Source organism: Mus caroli, chromosome 2, assembly GCF_900094665.2.
Source record: "Mus caroli chromosome 2, CAROLI_EIJ_v1.1, whole genome shotgun sequence".
In the NCBI taxonomy this organism is placed as follows: domain Eukaryota; kingdom Metazoa; phylum Chordata; class Mammalia; order Rodentia; family Muridae; genus Mus; species Mus caroli.
This window is the reverse complement of record NC_034571.1, coordinates 78501847-78510652: the sequence shown is the minus strand read 5'-3', so window position 1 is coordinate 78510652 and position 8806 is coordinate 78501847.

Below are 8806 nucleotides of genomic sequence, written 5' to 3'. Positions count from 1 at the left end.
CAAAAAAAAAAAAAAAAAAAAATACTAATCTATGGTATGGATCTAGTGGGCATGTACATACAAAGTTTGTTATGCAGAAGTTTGTGGAGTAATCATTTGCCATGTAATATAACAGCCGTGCTCTATTCTTTGATATATTTTTTCATATGCTTTATTTTTATGTGTTTGCTTATTTAATTCTAAATATTTAAATTACTTGCTAATATCTCACAGATAGGATTATATAGGGGATACATATTTAAGAGCTAATGATGCTGTTCTCCCAAAGTATAGTAAGGGCTCCTAAGATGGAGGGACATAGTAGGTTCAGGAAGATAGGGAGCATCTTCCTGTCTGCCAACGTCTTTGGCAAGTTCATCATTCAGTGCATACACACACACACACACTTTCTAGCATTGGTGTTTAATGCTGACTAAACTATAGAAGCCATTTGGAAAGAAGAAATGTCTCTCTATTCAGAGCCCCATGCTGACTTTAATAGGACCAGTGAATACTGCTAACAAACACCAACTACCTTAACTTTAGACATCACTGACATTCTATTTTTTCCTTCAATTCTTACATTTGATATTTAAAAGGGAAGGGATTGTCATCAACAACTGGATTCACCAAACTACAACAGTTACTTGGCTTTGCTTTATTTTTGTGTTGCTCACATGCTTTTACTTACAAGTGGTTAAAGTGTTGTCCGATATAGCATAATAAGTAGACATAATAGCTGAAGTTTAGGGAATAGCATGTCAGATGATACATCATTTAAAAATAATAAACTTATATTAGGTGAAGTCATATACCAACCAAATCATAGGAAGTATTTTATTAGCTATATTAGATAAATATCATTTCCCTACACTGTAAATTTGTAATCGTTTTCAGGCTGTTCATAACAGTCCCTTTGTCTATAAAAGGAGTGGGTTGAGTAATTGAGTCATCTGGTTCTTCATAGTTCATAATTCCTCAGAGAGATGAGTTCTGCTGAAAACAGTGTACGTGCATTAGCGCACTCCCATTTGCCCCGTGACATCTCCTCAGCGAACACACACAGGCCTGGGATTCACTCAAGAAAATACGGCATAAAGTTTCTTTTTCTGCTAAATGAACTTTTATCCTTGGGAAACTTGTTAAATGTGAAAAAAAATGAAGAGTTACATTTAGTCCACTGAGGGTTATATGAGTGCAGTACATAGTCCAAAAAGGAAATTATAAATACATATTTATGTGTATGTGCATATGTGAAACCTCAAAATAAGTTTTAAAGAATAACAGTGTAAAAAAAACACTTTGTAGTTATTAAAATATTCTCCTTATCCATGTTCTTTTTTTTGCAATAGAAACATTTTATTAGGTATATTCTTCATTTACATTCAAATGCTATCCCAAAAATCCCCCCACTCCCCTACCCACCCACTCCCACTTCTTGGCCCTGGCATTCCCCTGTACTGAGGTATATAAAGTTTGTAAGACCAAGAAGCCTCTCTTCCCAATGATGGCTGACTAGGCCATCTTCTGATACATATGCAGCTAGAGATTAACTCAAAGAAGTCAATGGCCTTTCTCTACACAAAGGATAAAGAGGCTGAGAAAGAAATTAGGGAAACAACACCCTTCACAATAGTCACAAATAATATAAAATACCTTGGCGTGACTCTAACTAAGGAAGTGAAAGATCTGTATGATAAGAACTTCAAGTCTCTGAAGAAAGAAATTAAAGAAGATCTCAGAAGATGGAAAGATATCCATGTTCTAATAATCTGTGATTAGGTGCAATAGAGTTCTTCTCCCTGGTTTGTTTCACGAGGCATTTCATACCAGGTAACCACGGAAAGTAACTTGAATTATGCCTTTTCCACTGCACAACTGTGATCAGTATCTAGCTTTCCACTAGCAAAGAGCCAATCACAATATCTCAGTCTAACTAGGTTAAAGCACAAATCCAAGATGTCGGACTATGTTAATGTTTCCTGCTCTCCAGATACCAAATTTTCAGTCTGCCAATACACCTAAGTGGCATCAGTTATACCAGGAATGCAAAAGGGGGAAAATAGCTTTCATCTAGGAATGAAGAAACCATTGTTAGCGAGTGAGAGCTGAGCTTCTGGAGAGCTGTGCTTCCCCCCTGCTTCTCTCAAAGGACTATTAGCACTCTCTATTTTATAAGCAAATTAGTGATTCTCAGCAAGACAACTGGCTTCCACTCTCATGATGCTCAGAAAGCTTCCCGCATGTGGAAAAGCCTCACACTCAATTATCTGCTTATGCTTCAGACCCCACAGTGAAGGCTGAAGTGAAATAGTTCTTGCCTCCTTCCAATCTCAAACTAATAACCAATCATCAATCACATGCTTGCATGACATCAGAGTAAACTATGGGTGCTGTTTGGTCACAGTGACTGTAAATGGACTAGGATATGCAAGAGAGACAAGAGACTAAGCTCACGATGTAAGAATGATGCCATAGCAATGTTTTTAATATATATCAAAATATTGTCCATGAATTAGTAGAGTCTAGGTTGGCTGTTCCAATATTGATTTTCTTTACATGATCATGTATTTTCTTTTTGTCCTTAGATATGACCAAAGAAATAGTATTTTTCTCTATAAGACAGTTAGGTACCTCTACCTGTAACTGGAGGGAGGAAGAAGGACAACTGGTGTGTATCCTTAAAGTCCAGGAAAACTTAGACAAAAGGTCTGTCATGGCAGTTCACATCTGTAACTGCAGAGCTGGGAGTGAGAGGTGGGGCTTACTGGTCAACCAGCCTAGCCAAAATGGCAACTTCTATGTTCAATGAGAGGGACCCTTTACCAAAAATGAAGAAACTTAATATCTGTCTCTGGCTTATATGTATATACACACATATATCACAGTCACACAAGGGAAGACATGCATACAACCCCCCTAAATAACTGTGAGAATTTTTTTTAAAGGATGCAATATTTCCTTTCATTTCTCTTTGTCCCAAAGTTTGAGTTGTCTTTGGAAAGTGGTATGAAGTCATGAAAAAGATATCAAGTTTAAAAAAAACCTCTCTCAGTTTGTTTGAGAGTTATAAGTCATGGCTTTTAGACAACATGTACTTACTACTATATCCAATAAGCAGAAAGTGTTTCTGATCTTTGTCCTCCATATTAATTGTGTATCTTGTTCATCCCAAGTAATTCTAACTTGTAACTTGCTCTTTATCTGACAAAACAATAAGACATCATATCATATATATTGGGATTTGGCTTTATCATTCTATGTTAAAACTACAGAAATGGAATTTAGACACTACATTTCTAATTACATTATGTCCATCCTTTCCAAAATTTATATGATACAGAAGTTTTGTCTTGAACTCAGTCAATATTTTAGAAAAAGTGGGAGATATAAGAAAGAGGACCGGATGAGTCAAATTTGGGTGTGTTTAAGTAGTCACACCCATTCCTGTGAAAGTAGGTCATTTTGAAACTGTTGTAAAAAAATTGCAGACCACCCAGATATCTGGGTAACATTTTATTGAGTTGAACATAAGAAGACTGTAGGAAGAAGTGAGTATAGGACTTTAGTTACCATGGGATCTTATTTTATCCAGAGAAAAGAAACTTTAATTTGAAAAATAATAACCTGTAATACTGTAGTTTTTTTCACCTTTGCAATTTACTTTAGAATGGTAAAAGTAAAGAAGGATAGAAAATGTTCTAGTCCTACTAGTGCTTGTATGTTTGGGCTATTGCTTTGGAATATATCATCTTGAATTCATTTCTATGTTCTTTCTTTCTTTCTTTCTTTCTTTCTTTCTTTCTTTCTTTCTTTCTTTCTTTCTTTCTTTCTTTCTTTCTTTCTTTCTTCTTCCTTTCACATTTTCTNGTTCTTTCTTTCTTTCTTTCTTTCTTTCTTTCTTTCTTTCTTTCTTTCTTTCTTTCTTTCTTTCTTTCTTTCTTTCTTCTTCCTTTCACATTTTCTGTTATTCACTCAAATCCCCTCATTCAGAAATTATCTACATAGATCATTATTTCAGGTTCACTATTGCTTTTTGTCCTCCCTCACTTAGAAAGATGATGTTAAGAATGAATAGATTTTCAAAGGATTCATGATATTAAGGACTTCTAAATACCCCATGCTGGTATCCCAAAGCTAAGTATAATGTATCCTAAGAGCTCAAAGAGGGTAAAATGAAAAAAAAGGAAGGCACTTTAAACAGTCAAAATTTGGTTTTAATTCAAAAATGGCAAATACAGCCAAATTCAAGTGGTATGTAAATTGCGAAAAGGTAGAGAATACAACTAATTGTGGAGTATTAAGACATTTCACCAAGATGAGGTGTTTACTCAGAATGGTGCTTTAGAGCATGGGTGAAATACACCACATGGCTTTTTGGAAGGATAAGAACTTCAAAGGCATTTTGATTCTTGGAAGAACACATGGAGTTGGGAGAGAAAAGTGTTAGTGGAAGCTGGAGGAACTGAAATTGAAGGGGAGTAGGGAATGGATATGCATGCATGAGATTCTCAAACAATAAAAGTGATGGTTGAATTCTACTCTAGTTTCTGCCCAGATCCAATTTCCATTGTAATAATAAAAAACTGAACATAGGTACCTGTTCTTCCAATTGGAAACATTAAAATATATGTTCTCTGAGAGATCTAGAGGATGTGTATAAGGTAAAACTTAAAACTACAAAACTAGTGTCCTGTTTGACTAAAGTCTTGTGATCTACTTTACATTATTTTGTGTTTTTTCAAAATGAACTATTAATCTATTTAATTAATATTATTTGATGACACATGCTAGTTATTATATTCATTTTGAAAGTACATCTTCTGCTGTTCGTACATATTCATAGTGAGATAATTCCTTATTCTTTTTTATGTTCTTTATTTTTTTTAATATTTCATACATAGGTATTGTATTTACATTTCTTCTCTCTCCTCCTTCCAACTCTTCCTGTCTGCCCACTGTCTCTAAAGTTCATAACCTTTCTATAGTTATTATTGTTGTTTCTATGTGCTACCTACTATATTCAGTTGGTATTGCTCCTATGTGTATGTGTTTTGAGTTCACTGCTCTGTATAGAATCAGACTAGCAAAAATCTTGACTTTGGAGAAAAGTGATCCACTATTCTTCAATCATTGACCGCCTGTAGCTATCATCTTGTCATGAGACCTTGTGAAATTTCTCTATTCATGTTAGCATATGAAATTTTGTAGTCATTATGAAGCCTTGTTCAGATAAATACATTGTTGAGACAGTGTCACCATACCTATCATGTCTGGAAGACATTTTGTCCCACCAAGATTTCTAGAACTCTTGCTATTGCAGTCTTTCTGCCTCGTTCCCTCAATGTTAATTGTAGGGATTCCATTGTAGATGTACGAATTGGGTGTGTTCATCACTTATTATCTTCATTTTAACCATCTGGTTTTCTGGGATAGAAATCAAGAGTCCATCATAACCTAGATTCTGCATGCTTCCATTGTAACAATGCTTCCAGAGTATTCGAATTCACAGAGCAAAAGAAAATGTTGATCATTAGGAACTGAGGCAAAGACAGGAGCTGCTGTTTGGGGGAGTATAGACTCCAAAGCATGCAATGTGAACAACTTCTGGAGAACTGCTTTGTAGGAAGTGTGATTTTAAATACTGTAATGTGTAGTTGAACATGTTTTTGTTAAGGGTTGTTTTTGTTAAGGTTTCATGTTGTTTTTCTTCAGTAAAAGATCATATTTATTTCTTGGTCTCTTACATAATTTTGCTTGAAGTATTTTTCATGTCTTGTGTGTTATTGATAATTTCCAAATTTCTAAACCAGACTAAATAAAATTTTAAATTTTCTTTTATCTTTAACATTACCTACATTTCCTTTAACACATATATGAGTCTACTTCTTTCTTGGTTAATAAGAGCAATTACAAAAAACAAAGCCATTTTTTACCTTTTTCTTTAACTCTTCTTTTTCTTATTAAGTATATTTATGATCTATATCTATTTTTTCTGGAGCAGATCTCATTAACAGAAGATTTTGTACCATCTTTGTTTAACATAATATTTTTATTGATTATTTGGGGATTTCAAGTAATGCACCCCAACCATCTTTCCTTGCCATCTAGTGGAAGAATCCAGAGGAATCACCCTTGCCTTATCACAAGGAAACAAATGTGGCAGAAGATAAGAAAACTCAATGAGAAGAAGTAGAAAGGAACAAACAAAATAGTCTAAGCTACAGGGTAGCACTTAAGTACACAAACTTATTAGGAGGAAGCAGGCACCAGTTCTTAAGAGATGATTAATCAGATCAGAGGCCATCTAGATGTCCAAAATTGGAAAGGATCATTTTTAGAGTAAATACAGAAGCAATATCATGGACAAGTTCCTTAGCTCTCTTAACATTACTGTGCCCTCTTCAGTGTTAGCCTACATAATTGTGAATATTGTCTTTCAAGAGTGCATCTTTGCACAAAAGTGTTAAAATATTTGCCTAAACTAAATCTCAGAAACAGTTTCCCTGAAAGCACACTACATCTGCTTGTGTTTGATGAGGAACATTCACATTATCACACACTATGCATAAAAACTGGAGAAGTTTCCTCAGTTAAACATGCTTGCTCTCTAACCCCAATTCAGGCAAGTGCACACAAAGTCCCTACTTCCCTCCTTTCTGTCTGTGCTCAAATATCCCCTCCCACATTGTCTGAGACCCTGTTCCAGAAATCACTGTCTTAAGAATTTCATCCTTCTCATTGAGTTGCTGTCTTTATCACCTTGCAGGAGCTGCATCAAGGTGAACGAAATCATAGCCTTCTTTCACTTGTTTCTTCATGTCTTATCTTTATATATGAGACAATCACTGTTATCCAAATCACCAGTGACTGCCTTGCTTCAAAGAACTTTGTCCACGTTTGATCCATTCTGTCTGTTCAGTTCCCTATGCTTCCAACATGGTTCATGTTGCTACGGAGCATGAAGTTTTGAAACTCACAGTCCTTTGATTTCCAAGGTAATATTTTCTTCTAACTTGCAGTGAGGACTGTTGTTTTGTTTCACCCCATGATACATCTCTCAATTTATTTTCCCTGCCCCAGAAATCCTTGAAAATTCATAATTGTCTCCTCTTTCTTTTACCCCTTCTGCTTACTCTTATTCTAACTTTCACTAAAACTTGTATTAGTGACTCTCCAAGTATTCTTTGATAAACCATTGAATATCCCTGATATATATTGTATTATTCTTTCAACAGCACTGCCACATCTGGATGTGCCATGCTTAACCAGAAGGAAGTACAAATTCCACAGAACAAAAGGTATATGGGTCATCACTGCTATATTGCAGATGCTATATACCAAAGAGTGTGGTCCTGTAGACATGGACGTGTGCAGAAGCAATGAAATCAGCCTACACTGTGGAAGATCTGAGGAAAATGGTTTAGCTCTGCGGAGGCATCTCAGTTATCTGTGTGGTTAATAATTTACTTTGATAAACTTATTACATCTAATTTCCTCAGTTCTTGCACTAGGAAGATATAAAAATCCAGTGATTTTTCTTTTAGCTAGCAGTGTACATTATATATGATCATTATGAATTGAATGACTACATAGGAAATTTTATATTAATAAAATGATGCATAATACTGCAGCATAGCACTTCCAAGGTATTTAAGGCAAAATACATTAGGGATTGCTTGTTTATTTGCCACTGTTAGGAATCAGATCTGGAGTTTCTTGAGTACTCAGAAGTGGCCTATCACTGAGCTAAACTATTATTACTCCTTCTAAACTTGCTTTTCCTAAAGAAAAAAATCTATTTTTGTTCACTGAGATACATTTTAAAAAGACTTAATTTATTTGTAATATATCTGAATTAGTGTTTTGCCTGCAAGTGTGCCCCCATACCATGTATGTGTAGTGTCCTCAGAGGCCAGAATAAGGAATCAGACTCCCCTGAAATTGAAGTTACAGATGGTTGTGAGCTGCCATCTGTATCTAGAATATAAGCCAGCTCCTCTAGGTGTGAATGATCTTAAGCACCAAGCCACCTCCAGCCCCCATTGATATAATTTTAACCCATATATCTTTAGCTATGACCCAGTCTCTACTACATATGTATATATATATACATATATATTATATATATACTATATAATACAGTATATATAATATATACATATATATTATATATACATATAATATATAATATATATTATATATATGTATACATAATATATATATATATATATATATATATATATATATATATTATATATATATAATGGCTATTGGATCCAAGAGCAATGAACTTAAGAGTGAACCAACATTTATTCAGTGCATCTTGGGAGGTGCAACTGAACAAACTCCAAGGAAGAAACTACATATTTGCTGTGGTTTTTGTATTGCCAGTTTATATGTATATTTTCTATAAGACTATAATCTCATAAACTACTGGAAACTGAACTTCTTCTAATGTGTCCACCACCAAACAGAAAGATAAAATCCATCTCTATCACTGCCAATTCTTTTGTGAAAACATGGCAGAGTTGCAAACTAGTGCTTTATTTGTATAAATTCAGGTGAAAACTCTCAATTTTCTAAGAAACAGTAATATGGATTTCCATAAATTGTGCTATCCATTATGATGAAATATTGTTCTTCTCACATGTTTCCGTAATTCAAAGAAGAAAAATGATAAAAAGGAACTAGCTCCCATAGTTTCCTTCGTCAAAGCTACATGAAAGCCTGTATCCTAACCTCAATTTAATAAAGCAGAGAAAGGTATGGTCTTCTTTCTCTTCACTTTAAAGAACTGAAGTTCTCCATGAATTCAGGAAAAGCA